The following is a 15,653-nucleotide window of genomic DNA, read 5'->3' as shown; positions in this document are numbered from 1 at the left end:
GAACATGTGGAATCACCAGGAACATCAAATGATGTTATTATTTTCATGACTATTTGATTTATAGCCAGTAAAATCACAATAACAAAATACTAAGAAGAAAATATTACTCCAAAAATGGAATGCAATAACATATGTAAATGATTAGGCCAGTCTCTTGCACATGGCAGGGACTCAAAAAACAAATATTTTACACAGAGAAGAAAAGTTTATCTACTTTCTCTAAACTAAATGATTTTTACCTGAAAACATATTGAAAACTTTGACACACTATAGCTGTAGAGAACTTAAAATACCATTTTGGTTTTAATATTTTTTGTCTCTTCTTTTACCATGTTTAGGGCTTTTCACTGAAAACTGATAAGCATTCTGTACTAAGCTTTAACGACAAAATGTTGTGGACATAAAATACCTTCCACCCTAACCACAGAGCTTACAAGAGAATCAAATAACTTCACCTAAAATTCAAGTACAATGTGCAGTGAATAATGGACACTTAAAGAAATCCAAAGTTCTTATTATGTCTCTTGTGGAATTACAAAATGTAGGACAAATTTGAAATACAATGAAATTGTTATTATCTATACAACAGAGATTGAGAATTTATAACTGTGTTTCTTATAACCCTAAGCAACCTACCATTCAGTCTTCAGTCTTAATTGTCACATCTCTTTCAGACATGGAGTCTCTGACACTAATAGATGCTTAATTATTTTTCAGACTTACCTATTTCTTTCTAATGACCCTGACAAGAGAGTCAATTTTAAGTGAGGAGGAATACATTTGAATTAATCTGCTACTTAGATAGCAGAACAAGTAAGCCAAGATATTGTAACTGAACGTTTATTTCAGTTAAAATAGTGTGACTATTAATTATAGCTTTAAAAATACGATTTAATTTCTTGTATGCAAAAAGACTAGAGACAGAAATATTCCAGGGTTGGTTCAGAGGCTCAACAATGTCACGGAGAATCCACTTTGCCTCTCTGGGGATGTTATCCATGTGTTCATCCAGAACCAAAGGATGGAATGCCACAGTTCCAGGTGTCACATGCAGACATAATGCTCTTAAGCCAAAAACATGGAGTGTGTCCCCTGTATGTCTCTTTTCGTTAGAGTTTCTGCTGAGGACTGCCAGATTTCCCCTTTCATTGACCAGAATTCTATCCCATTTTCATGACTGAACTGGCATGAGAAATGAAATGATAACTGGTTTAGAGCAATCATGATTCTCTCCCCAGGAATAAGGGACAACTGAACTAACTTTTAGTCTGCCAGAGAGAAAGAAGTCAAGGAAATCACTGTTAAAATACCCACTAATAGTTTTTATCCCATGCCTTTGGAGTCGGGGTAAATTGACTTAAATTCTGAGTTCAAATCTTTAGAATTTCCTAACTTTATGTAAGTACTTGACCTCTCCCTTTAGAGAGATAGGGACAGATGTAGGTATTGAATATATGTGTGTATATACATATATACACAAACATAGACAGGACGCAGGTATTTTTAAAAGGTCTGTGTTGTCAGAAATGTGTAGATAATACATGAAAAAGTAACTAGCATAGAGCCTGAAATTTAGTATAAACCCAATAAGTATTATTTTAATCTGTTTAATCTCCAGGCCCTCATCATTTCTCTCCTCACACCCAAAGCAAAAGGACTTTCCAGAAAACATGGCCTAAACATGGATTCTTTCTGCAAAATTCTCAATTTTAAAGTCTTTTCCTTGATAGTTTTATATCTCATTCTATATATAGCACTATGTCTGAATATCAGGGTTGTCAAATATTAGCTTATTTGCATAGAGGATCATACATCCTAATTGTAACACACATACACATTCTTTATTAGGTGATAAATTCTGTAAATCAAATCAGCATATAAAACACCATCAAGTATTTTAAGAAATAAAGCAAAGAAAAAAAATCCAAGCAGTTCCTTGTGACCCATCTCTACATTGCAGTCTCATCCTTTGCCTCTCTGTGATATACTTATGCTTTAATCACATGAAATAAATTGTCCACTGTACTTTCCAGGATTTTTTTTTTAAATCTCCTGTTGCTGTTTCCTCTGTCTGAAATACTCCCCTCACCATTCCTCATTTGACTAATTATTATCACCTTCAAGACTCATTTCAGAAACAATCTCTCCCAGAAAAGTTTTCCAAACTCCAGTTGGATTAAATGTCCTTCTTGTTTATTCCAGAGTACCTTTTGTTTACTATTTATCATACAATTCTAAATGCATCTGTTTTTCCCTCTGTTTTCCTCTTTATATTCTTTAATATTGTCCCGATGCATTTTCCAGTACAGAAGAAGCCATTCAATAAATGTGTTGAATGAAATGAAATAGTTTTGTCTTATATATTCAGCACTCCAAAATAGAATACTAGAGATAAAGTGTCTTAAATAAATTAAAATGATAATAAAAAGAGCATTAAAAAGTTATCACTTATAAAAATATAGTAACATTTCACAAGAACCTACCATGAGCCAAATGTCATGCTAAGTACCTTATATTTTTCCATGTAACCATCAGAATAACCTCAGGACGTAAAACAATTTCCTTCCACTGTGAACATGAAGATAGTGAGGCATAAAGAAGTTAATTAAGTTTTCCAAGATTATACAGCTAAGGAAGTCCCACACTTCAAACTGGAACTCAGGTTTGTTGATCTTCAAATTTATGTTTTTGTTCCTACACTCTGGAATACAGAACTTTGTCTACATGCTATTTTATTTTGTATCCATTCTTAATTGAAAGTGGCCCAAGACAGCTAAACTAAATTTTATAGTAAAACCAAAAATATCCACTTCTATAGACAGGAGAAGACAACACAATATTTTACTCCAACTCATTTTTTTCACTTTATTTAAATTAGTACTTGTTCACTATAAACAGTAACCACATAGATATGCTGCACTAAAATTATTCAAAACAATGCTTTGTGGCACTACAATAAAATTCCTAAAAATACGATTAGCAACGTATTTTCTTAAACAAAATGTCCAGTTTTTAATATTGTAAAATGCTACTATCCTCCTCTCCTTAAAGTAGAATGTCAATTATTATGTTTGTTACAATGAATAACTTAGAGCAATAAGGCACTTAAAAGCAATGATGCACACATCTGTATGTTTCACTTTATTATTTCAATATTATCCTGTGTTTACATAATTTTTCATCACTATTCAAATGCATTAGCTGTCATATGCTCCCATGAAATTTTATATAACTATACCAACTCTAACAGTGTGTGTTAAAAATAAGTTCATGAGTTCACTAAACAGTAACCTGATACAAAAGGAAAAAATAAAAAAAATAAAAAAACAAACCAAGAACAGGGCAACAGGAAAGAAGCAACAACATGAGTTTAGTCACAAACATACATTATTTGCAAATATTTCATTAATTTGGGAACATTAAGAGTTTCCTGTATAGAGAACAAAAGTATAAAAATATTTTTAAAGGAACGTGTAATATTTAATTTCTAGACATATTAGTGAGCATTCACTGCTTTATATAATCGTAGATAGAAAATGATAAAATAGAAATGTCTGTAACTTCAGAAGTATCAAAACCTTGCTATGAAGAAAAGGAAAGTTGAAATGCTTTTGGTTATGTGTGCATATAACTCAGAGCTCTGACTGTACATTGAACACAGAGGTTTCTCTCATGGTAAAAGTATTCCAGGTCAATTCATCACCACTCAGTATCTTATACTAGGTACTCTATTTTGGGCTATATGAATTATTAAATTTAGCTATTTCTACGTGACAGCAGGTTGGTTTTTCTTTTTAAAATATTTAATCTTCATCTGTTTGTAATTCACATATTAATTGAACGTCCAAGTTAAGTAATTGGGGGGAAGGGAAAGAAGATAATCTTTTTATATTTCCTTCTGGTTGCTAAATTTTAAAAATATATTATCAACCTATAAAATATAAAATATATGGTTAAATAGAATATCAGAATTCATGCTATCATATATAATAATACTATAAAACAGAGTTTAAAATTTAATGTAATTTTAAAATAAAAAAATAAATTAGAGTTGATCCATAGTATGTAATTCTTAAGACTACTCCTAGGAAATTACATTAACATTTTACATAAGTCACTATGAAGATGAAAAATAAAGAAAAGATCCACTAGTATATTGATATTCAAATAATTCACTGATATTTATAGTCACTCACAGAAGCCTAAATTTTAAAAGATCAAAGATTTTTTAATAAATACATTTTTTTTTAAAGCAAGAATTATTGAGAGGACAGAAAAGTTCCCAGAGTGGGAGGGGACCTGAGGGGGTTGCCCAATAAATACATTTTTAAATGGCTGGTAAGAGCAAATCTGTGCAAACTTTCTTCAGGGCAGCAACACAATAAATATCAAAAGCTTAAATTCTTAATTTTTAACATTGAAAAATTCTTTCTGAGGAAATAATCACAACCATGTGTACAGAGTTACCTAAAAAGTTCTCTTCAGCTTTTAAAACATAAAAGAGCAATGAAAAATGAAAAAAAAAAAAAAAAAGTGTGAAGACCAACATCGGGGGACTGAGAAAGTTGTTTCCAAATATTTTTTTTAAATTGCACTGCTACATTTGTTGGTATAAATAAGAATTTCAGAAATAAAAATATGTTTAGGTCAGGAAATAAATACAAAATGTCATTATGAAATAGAATAGAAAGTATGACACCATTTTTGTAAAGATCACTATAGACACACACACACAGACATATACACTCACATGCATATCAAGAAGGTATTTACCAACCTGCAAAATGCTATTAGTGCAAAGTGGTAGTAATGGTTATTTCTAAGTCATGGAATTGCAAATAATATTTTCCTCATTTTTGCATATATGCACTTATTTTTTTCTGAAACAGATATATCACTGTAATAATAATGTAAGATTTTTCTATTAAATGTACAAAGCGAATGCCGTGTAAGAATTTCAGCTTTTTGTATTTATTGTATAATTGCCCAGAAGAAAGTTTGTACAGATTTACTCTCCTGCCAACCATTTAAAAATGTATTTGTTCTAAAAGTGAACATAGTAATCTATTTCTCTCCATTTGTATGGAGTAGTTGTCTGGGCAATGGAAAAATGTCAAACAACCTGAGTCCCGGTCTCTGCCACTGACTGGGAAATAACTTTTCTGAGTCTTAAATTTTTTTCTGTAAAATTACAGAATTATAGAAGTGCAAACATACATTGCCGTCCTTGTTCAATATTGTAACTGGAAAAGATGATCATTTTAAGAACTTACCCAACAAACAACCTTATGTATTAGAAACAGAGATAATATTAAAACATATTTAATAAGGTAATAACCAAAATGATCTGCAATCTCACCAGAGTGTGCTGAATTTAAATGTATTTATTTTTAAAATAACCTAAAGCCTATGGAGGTTTGCTGTTTTGTGACTGATGTTCTTTTGTGAATAGAATATGGATGAAACCCTAAAGTCTTGACTTCCTATACTGATTGAAATAATCAAATTATGAGGTCAGGGCCAAATATTCTTGGTCTTTGGCTTTGTACATATGCTTTCTGATCTCACTGTTGCACAAGGCCTGATAGGTGTCGAACAAATCAATGGCTAGTAGAATGTGTATATAAGTGCAATGAACTGAATTCCACTGAACTATGTTTGCATGACTTCCACAAATTCCGAAGTGAAATTACTCTTACTGTTACTCTAAGTAGAGATGACTCTAATTTTAGGGCCACATCCACTGCAAAAGTTTTCTATACTCTCTGCACATCTGTTCAGTCTTAGAATGAAATAAATATTTGTGAAATGCAGTAAGATATAAAATTACAAAATATTTTTAAATTGTCAACGAGAAGAAATTGAAAGGTCTTTGTTTTGGTGTCTTCTATAGCACGGGGCTTATTTTTTCTTTTGATATTAAGTATTTCAATGTTTACAATTAATGGCATATGTTAGGGAGCGTAGAGGACAAAGTGACCAAGATGATATTCCCTTATCTTGAGTTATAGAATTGCAAACATACCTTGTCATCATTGTCCAAAAACTGTGTTTGTAATGACTGCATCAACATGCTCCATCAGTAAAAATTTTTCAGTACAATGTTTAGCTAGCGGATGACAGACTAATAGAAAAATATACAGAATTCAGGAAAATGGCAAAAGACTATTTACTATATTCCCACCACACCACTACTATCAATGACTATCCCGAAGCTTAAGAGTACAAGGGTTATTTGCAATGTCTTGAGTGGTAAATTTGATGTAGTAAAAACAGTCCGTGTAAACTCCCCCTTGTTAGTATGAGAGTGACTGCAATCCAAGGTCAGTTCTTGCTTTCATTCTCCTCTTTCTTCTTCTCCCTCCAGCCATGGAAATCGAGCTCAGTTATTTCTGCATGGATGCAAGGTGAATGGGGCTGTCGCCTCGCCTTGCAGTGTTATTTATTACAGGTCACTGACATAATATAGCTATTTTTTTAAATGAAGAAAAAAAGTTATATAGCATTATCTCACTTACTTGAGTATTTGAAAGCAATGTGTGGAGTGTTATTTATTTATACAGAAATCTGCCAACTGAGAGGCATCATCTTGCTTTGAGGGACCTCCTGCTGGCAGACTGAGCAACCCTGTTATTACAAGAATTAAAACGCTGTATACTGAATGAAAGAAAACAATGCAATCCTACAAAGTAGAGCTGTGCTGATTTTCAATCTGCAAAAATACATTATTCCAATAGAGACAAAACTTAAAAAGAAAAAACTTCAAAATGTATCATTAATTGGGACTATCTAGTTAGTTTTTATTGTTCTCAGTTATATATTTAATCATATAGATAATTTAATTCATAGTTTCTAGTGAAAATAACACAAAATTATTTAATTTGATCATAAATCATTCTAAAACACCAATAATTTAATTGATAAGGAATTGATTTTGTAGATAAGTACAGTTCAGCTTGTAGTTTTCAAGGGACAGAGAGGGTCTGTGCAGGGAAAAATAATCTTAAAAAACACAATTCTAATAATTGTCTCTGATTTCAATCATAGGTATGAGAGCAATTCCTTCTTCTTCCATAATTCCCTCACTGCAAATTATATTCAAGAATGAATGTTACTTCATAGTGACAAATTATATAATTTGATCTCAGAATTTCCCAAGACCCACCTAAAAATCTTAGTAAATACAGGACATTTAGTAGTGTTTAATACACTATTAAATATACTTCAACATTTGCATACTTGTAAAAACTGCAGAGCATAACAAAATACATTAAAGGAATTGTCATGATGCATGAAAAAATCAAAATATTTGTGTCAAAAACAAAACCCACCTGGTTAGGAAGATGCCAAGGTATTTCATTTTTTGTGTGGCTATTGCAAATGGGGTTGTGCTTTTTGTTTGGGTTTCTGTTTGTTTATTGTTGGTGTATAGGATGTGACTGTCTTTTGCACATTTATTTTATACCCTGATACTTTGTCAAAGTCCTTTATCAGGGCAAGGAGGTTTTTGACAGATTCTCTTGGGTTTTCAAGGTATAGAATCATGTTGTCTACAAACAGGGATAACTTCACTTCCTCTTTTCCTGTTTGGATACCTCCGATTTGCTTCTTTTGTCTGAATGCTCTAGCCAGGATTTTCAATACTGTGTTGAACAGGAGGGGTGAGAGTAGATATCCTAGTCTTGTTCCAGCAGAAGATTAAAACAAGACCCCTACCTATCACCATATACAAAAATAAACTTTAAATGACTCAAAGACTTAAATGTAAAACCTCAAACTATAAGAACCTTAGAAAATGCAGGAGACACTCATATGGAAATTGAAACTGGCAACCAATCCCTGATCAAAACTCCAAGCACCCATGCCATAAGAGATAAGATAGTCAAGTGGGACCTTATCAAACTGACAAGCTTTTGCAAAGCCAAAGAAACCATCAAGAGAGTGGGGAGACAGCCCACAAACTGGGAAAAATATTTGCCAACTTATATCTGACACCGACCTAACATGTAGGATCTACAAGAAACTCAAATGCACCAAAAAGAAAAATAACAAACAGTTCCATTACAAAGTGGGCAGAAGGTATGAATAGTACTTCTCAAAAGAAGACATACAAGCAGCCGACAGATACATGAAGAAATGCTCAGCCTCACTAGTTATCAAAGAAATGCTAATTAAAATCATACTGCGCCAGGCTCGGTGGCTCAGCCTGTAATCCCGCGCCTTTGGGAGACTGAGGTGAGTGGATTGCCTGAGCCTGAGGGTTCGAGACCCGCCTGGGCAGCGAGACCTCATCTCTACAATAAATCAAAAAATCAGCCGGGTGTGGTAGCGTGTGCCTGTAATTCCGGCGACTCGGAAGGCTGAGGCGGAAGGATCGCCGGAGCCCAGCAGGCGAGGCTGCGGTGGCCGGGAGCGGCCACTGCACTCCAGTCTGGGTGACCGAGTGAGACTCCAACTCAAAAACAAAAACAAAACAAAAAAACAACAACAAAAAAAACCATACTGAGACACCATCTAACTCCAGTCAGGATGGCCATCATTAATAACTCAAAAACAACAGATGCTGGAGAGGACACCGAAAAAGGGAACACTTCTACACTGTTGATGGGAGTGTAAACTAATACAATCTCTGTGGAAAACAGTATGGTGATTCCTAAAAGATCTAAAAATCAACCTTCCATACGACCTCTCAATCCCCCTACCAGTAATATATCCAGAGGAACTCAAATCACTCTATGAAAAAGATACCTACCTGCACATGCATGTTTATTGCGGCATTATTGACAATAGCAAAAACACGGAACCAGCCATGGTCAAAAGATGACTGTATTAAAAAATGTGGTACATATGCACAATGGAATATTATGTGGCCATAAAGGACAAAATTATGAACTTTGCAGCAACTTGGATAGACTTAGAGTCTGTAATACTGAGTGATCGATTACAGAAATAAAGAACTGAGTACTATATGTTTTCACTCATAAGTGGACCTTGAACAATTATCATAATACTACAAGAAAGGGATTGGCAGTAGGGGGAAACTGCCAGGGGAGGGGGCACACCTCATCAACAAGGGTACCTGCATAATGAACATTTGTATAACTAACCCTGAGTTGTGTCCCACATCTTGACAATAAAAAAAATTTTTTTTAAAGTCATCTATGGTACTACAGCCCCACCAGGAACAATTGTGATCTTTTTTTGTGAAGAACAACTGTGGCAATCTACTTATACTTAAATCATTTCCAAATAATTCAGAAAATAGTGAGCCCAGTTGTTACATGCACTTGTTTAGAGTTGAAATCTAGGAAGAGGAGAGAATTGGCAACAAAGGGATAAGTCCTGTACTGAGGTAATATCAGCTAGCACAGCCTCTCTATCCAACATCTAACTCCTACTTGACAAACAGTGATTCTGAGGAGTAAGTGGGGGGCAAACGTTAGATCTTAGGATATGAAGAGTTGCACATTAGGCCATCATCATACAGATTTCTTTCACAAGTCGTGAGATGATTCCAAACAGGGATCACAGTCAAAAGGGACAGCTGTGCTGTCTGTCGTCTCCCATAAAGAGTTCTTTGGGACTACCACTGATGCCATCCTGTGTATCCTCAGAATCATATAGACTGGTGTTCTTAATCAAGATTTCTAATAGAGAAGAATAAAAAACTTATAAAACCTACACTGCCTTTCTAAACTCTTTGTCTCAAAGTGCAAATATAACCAAAGAAGCTTATTATCCTTCTTCTTAGAAATGGAATGCAGTATAGATCATTGAGCTCTAATTTTTTAAAAGTACAAGTTTTACTTTAAAATCTTATTACTATTAGAAAAGTAAGAAACATGATTTTAAAACTATGAGTTACAAGTTTCATATACTATAAGTATACTAAAATGCAATCAAATGATGCATACAAGTTCCCAACTCTTTTTCAATAACATATTGATGGCTATAGTAGTCTCAGTAATATTAAAGGTACTCATAAAATGATAAAGGGTAAATAAAATGGCTATTGGAAATTGGCCTCACCAAAATCTGAGGAAAAAGCATAAGTTACTTTAAGAAACAATAATTTTCTGCTTTTAAGCTATATTAATTTCTGATAGACATTTTTATAGACAACTCACTTTTGCATATTTGCAAAAACTAATTAAGAGTACAAAAATCTAGAACAATATTTGTGAAATTTTAGGAGTATTATAAGCAGCCAGTTCCTCCGAGAAATAAGACTCTGAATGTGACGTTTTTCCCTTGAGGATTCCAATCTCTATTAAACTAATGATAAATTAAAAACTAAATTCAGCCCTTCCTTTCCAGCCTCGGCCTCGGCCTCGGACTCTGTAGCCATCGCGATGTTGATGCCCAAGAAAAACCGGATTACCATCTATGAACTCCTTTTTAAGGAGGGCATGATGGTAGCCAAGAAGGACGTCCATATGCCTAAGCACCCAGAGCTGGTCGACAAGAATGTGCCCACCTTTCATGTCGTGAAAGTCATGCAGTCTCTCAAGTCTCGTGGCTACGTGAAGGAACAGTTTGCCTGGAGACATTTCTACTGGTACCTTACCAATGAGGGTATCCAGTATCTACGTGATTACCTCCACCTGCCCCCTGAGATTGTGCCAGCCACCCTGCGCCGCAGCTGTCCAGAGACTGGCAGACCTCAGCCCAAAGGTCTGGAGGGTGAAAGACCTGCAAGACTCACAAGAGGGGAAGCTGACAGAGACACCTCCAGATGAGTGCTGTGGCCCCTGGTGCTGACAAGAAAGCCGAGGCTGGGGCTGGGTCAGCAACTGAATTCCAGTTTAGAGGCGGATTTGGTCGTGGACATGGTCAACCACCTCAGTAAAACTGGAGAGGATTATTTTGTGTGGAATAAACTTGTAGCCAGAAAAAAAACAAAAACTAAATTCATTCAGAAAAAGTACAGGAACCTTTCCCTTTTGTCTTTCAGATTGAATATTAGTTACCACCATAGCAACATTATACAACTGAAACTTTGTGCCTTTGTTCTCCAAATTGCAAGGGCTACACTCAAATAATCATCAATGTTTAACAGAATCCTGCCCTGACAGAAATTAAAAGTTAAAAATCCAAACCCTACACAGAGATTAGAGCACAGATCAAATCATGACTGAAGGAAACTGGAGACACAATTAGAATCATGGCAAGCGTCTCCAAACATACCAATAGAAGAGAGGAAAACTATTTTGATATTAGGTGGTAGTGGTTGAGGCAACGTGTTAATTCATAAACAAATGAAACGGTATTCATAGAGCTTTAAATTTACAATGACGTGTTGTAAATTGAACAGTCCAAATTGGTAACAAAACTGATAGAAATTGCCTTTTTTAATGGAAAGACTCTCTAGGTTGGCTTTTAAGTAGGATATTGACTGGCAGTGAAAGATTAGTGCTGTTTTGTAAGAGCACAATGAATTGGTTCCTGATTCATAGATGCAATTAGAACCACTCAAGGGTGGAGGATAACAGAATCTAAAACACAAGCCAGCATAGAGTGAGATAGGGGGAAGGACAGACTGGCTGAACTACATGGAGGTCATTTCATTTCCACCAATCCAGCTTATCCTGTTCTACATCCCTGCTTCACTCATAAACTCAGCATATCATCTTTCTTTCCACTCAAACCTAGGATGTAAATTATTCTCACCACCCTCATCATAGAGTAGGATGAATCCAAATTACACAGCCAAGTACCTGGTGAAGGGTTACTATAGTAACAATTGTCGTCATTTATGGAGTGCGTTCACAAAGTCCAATCGACTTATAATATCTTCATTTCAAAATATATCAGGAAACTAAAAATGGAACTACTGTGTGATCCAGTAATTCCACAGCTGGGTATTTAGCCAAAGGAAAGGAAATCAGTATGCTGAAGACATACCTGCACCCCGAGGTCTGTTGTAGCACTATTCACAATAGACGGATATGGAGTCACTCTAAATACCCGTCAACAGATGAATGAATAAAGAAAATGTGGGATATTTACACAATGAAATACTATTCAGTCATTAAAAAGGACAAAATCTTGTCATTCAGGCAACATGAATGAGTCCCAGGCAACATTATATTAAGTGAAATAGGTCAGGCACAGAAAGATAAATACTCATGTATGGGGGGAGCTCAAAAAATTGAGCTCATGAAAGCAGAGAGTGGAACTGTGGTTATTATAGGCCAGAAAGGATGGGGGCAGGGGAGTATAGAGAGAGGTTGGTTAAGGGATACAAAATTATAGTTAGATAGGAGAAATAAGTTGTACAGTAGGGTAAATATGGTTAACAGCAACTTATTGTGTATTTTCAAAAAGCTAGAAGAGAGAATTCTGAGTGTTCACACACAAGGAAATGATAAACGTTTGAGAAAACGGTCATGCTAATTACCCTGATAGTTACACATTGTACACATGTATTGAAATATCCCACATATGCATGGATATCTGTAGCCCAGAAATATGTACTATTATTATGTGTTAATTAAAAATAAAAGGAAAAAATATATCAGAAGATCCTAATTGGATAAACATGAACTTAAACATCTTTGTATTCAAACATGTAGTTAATAGTTTTTGTCTTCTAAACTGACGGTCAACTATTGATTATAAAAAATGTCATCATAATGACATATAATAAAATCAGTGGTATTGACTTGAATTATAGCTTAATATTGCAATGAATAGGTTTGCAGTTAAGTAAAAAGTGTAGTTACAGCTACATGATATCCTGATTCCAGCCAAGGTCAATGCCTGCATCTAAAGCACATTTAAAATTTAAGAAGCCATCTGAATGTGAAAATTATTTTGTCAGGCTACTAATCACACATCTAAAATTTTTAGTAATTCAACTGATACACTGAAAGGCTTTTATGTAAGGGTATAGCTCCTGGTGTGTCCCAGAAACCCCGATAGAAATATAATCACACATTCCCGCTGCCCATATTGTTTTGGAGCACCACCTGTCAGCTGAATAAGATAATGACATGCGGTAGAGCCTGTGACACAATTTCTACTTACCTCTCAGTTTAAAGACAACAGCTTAAAAAATTTTTTTTTTTTTTTTTTTTTTTTTTGCCGATATGAGCAATTCACAGCATCCTTAAAATTTTCCACATTGGTATGTAGGAGAAATAACTTGTTTTTAAAAAAATCTAACTCACTGGCTGTAGGGAGTTGGAGGTTGTTGCAAAAAAATCAGTAATTCACTTTAGAAGAGCAGAAATCACCCTTCCCATTAGTCATATGTCTAAGCATGTAAGGTTTTGAGGTGCACCAATATTAATTGGTAAGTGGGTGCTATTGGCATAGCTCTGTGGATTAAAAACTTTATGACGTAATCACAGTCTTTACCTGTGATTATCAAAATAAGTGTGTAATATAGAGAAATATTTAATATAGAGAAAGTATTTAATAATCACTATAATTTACTACCTTCTACGTGGCAAATTGTGTTCAGAATTTGTACATAGATCTTGAGGATTCTGCTCTAGCAGGCAGAAATTTTTCCAAAAATACATTCAGTCATACATTATATTAGTTGTGTCCTATCTTGAAAAGTTTAAATGCCTATAAAATGTAACATAAAAAGTTATCTCATGAATTTGATTAAAAACCATTTTCTCTTGAAGGCACTTTAAAAAACAATAAGGATGAAAGGACAGAGGATTTGAGTTTGCCAGGTAAACATAAATCTTTGGAACAAAACTGTCTCCCTAAGCTCTTTTTTTTAATACCAAAACTATAAAAACAGAATATGAAGGAAAAATGATTTGAGAAAACTGCCCCTCAGAGGGAGCCAAATTCTTCCCTAAAGAGTCTACTTATAGTGCTCGCACCAGTCCATGTATACAATGATTCTGCAGGCCATTATCGTATCGCCTGTTTATATACATAAGACACCCAAAACTTAAGTCCAAATTGGGAAATCCATAGTCTTCTCATATTTTACATTTTGTAACTTGAAATCTATGATGCTTTTTTTTTGCTTTTGTCTGTCTTACTCCTATACCACTATTACGACTATTATACATCTAATATAAATAATATTTATTGAGCAGTAATTGTATGCCTGGTGTTGTTATACATGTATTGTCTCATTTAATCCTCATAACCATTAGGTTGAGATTAGTGTTAGATTCCCTTTTAGATGAAACAATTGAAGTTTAAAAATATTAAGTAATTTACCAATAGTCACATTATTGGGATTCAAACATGGATTATTTAATTCTCAATGCCTCTATTTTACCTCCAATTTGCCCTCTGCAGTATTTTACTTTACATTATCAATTTTAAAACATGACCGGAATGGTTAATCTATTTGGGGTGCTATAAATGCACTGAAACTATAATGTGAAAACAGAAGAGTGGCATGTTTTTTAATATACTTAATCCTGTTTCCAAGTTTGGTATATTCACAACTATAACTGCTTATTGATAATAATTGTGAACATCAATCAAATAATGGTTAATGACCTAAACTAGTTAACAAATTCATCTATGTTACAGCATACTTAGGGGTTTTAGCTTATTTTAATATATAACATATTGATATTTGAACTATGTGAAACTAATAGTCAGGAGCCCAGGCATCACTGGTCAGCTACCTGCACAGGTCTATGCCATTTGGCAAGTCATTAAATTTCTTTAAGCTTGTTCCTTGTCTGTAAAATAAAGACAACAGTGTCCATGTTGTCAAGATCAGGTGAGATATCGTACAAGAAGTATTTAGCAGACTTCCTGACATGTAGACCTTTCATAAATATCAGATATGATCTCTTGGCTTTTTACCAACAAAGAGTTAATCTGTGGTTTATGAAAGTTCATACCAATTAAGATAAGAAAAGCACATTAAATTGTGAAAAGAGATAAGTAAGTTGAATAACTTGAGTTGGAGACACTGTGGCCTACCCAAGCAGAGATATCTAGCAAGGTGTGTGGACACAGAAAGGATTAGAGCTCTCTGGAGAGGTAAGCACTCAGAACGTTCTCCACAGAGGTGAGACAAGGGAGGGCAACTAGAAACTAAGACAAAAAGATAATGAAAAGGACCACGGCCAGAGAAAAGTTTGGGACAGACTTATTTTTTTTGTTGAGTGGGTTATCTTCACTCATTGCCCCTTGAAAGATAGACAACTAAAATCTGACTATACACTCAACAAGAACCAAATGGGTTGTTAGAATATTGCTCCTGTGGAAAAGTGAGTGCAATATTTTGGCCAGTTACATAATTCAGAGCTTCAGTGTTCTTATCTACGAAAGAGGGTTAATACCATTTACCATGCAGGCTTTAGAAGGCACTGGAGGTAATGCATAGAGATACCAGCACAATCTTAGAGCTTGGTGTACAGGAAGCATTAAAATGAACACACACAGTAGACAGTGAGGAAAGGCAACAGCTCAGAAAGACTAAGGCAGATGATCACAGAAACGCAGGCTTCATGCAGGGAAACCTCAAACAGCGTTAAAATAATAGCCACAGATGAAAAATGCAAAACATTGTAGCTAGAGCACGTGTTCCAGGAGAGGTCCAGAAGTGATAGTAAAAGAGATAGAAAAGTTAAAGACCTTAAAAGTATTTCCAAAGAAGACTAAGAAATGTCTACCTCCTGTGTCAATAAGTCCGGCATGCATACCTTTATCTT

The 15,653-nt window shown here is 34.6% G+C and overlaps 1 pseudogene across 1 annotated transcript; it reads left to right on the top strand.

Moving 5' to 3' along the window:
• The first annotated feature begins 10,315 nt into the window (after positions 1-10,315).
• LOC103253022 lies at positions 10,316-10,898 on the top strand (annotated as a pseudogene). The gene has a single exon (XR_503824.2). The product of XR_503824.2 is annotated as a 40S ribosomal protein S10 pseudogene (transcript).
• Positions 10,899-15,653: the final 4,755 nt, after the last annotated feature.

Source organism: Carlito syrichta, unplaced genomic scaffold, assembly GCF_000164805.1.
Source record: "Carlito syrichta isolate Samal-C Ts95f unplaced genomic scaffold, Tarsius_syrichta-2.0.1 Scaffold192234, whole genome shotgun sequence".
Taxonomy (NCBI): domain Eukaryota; kingdom Metazoa; phylum Chordata; class Mammalia; order Primates; family Tarsiidae; genus Carlito; species Carlito syrichta.
This window is presented reverse-complemented; position numbering and strand designations above follow the sequence as displayed.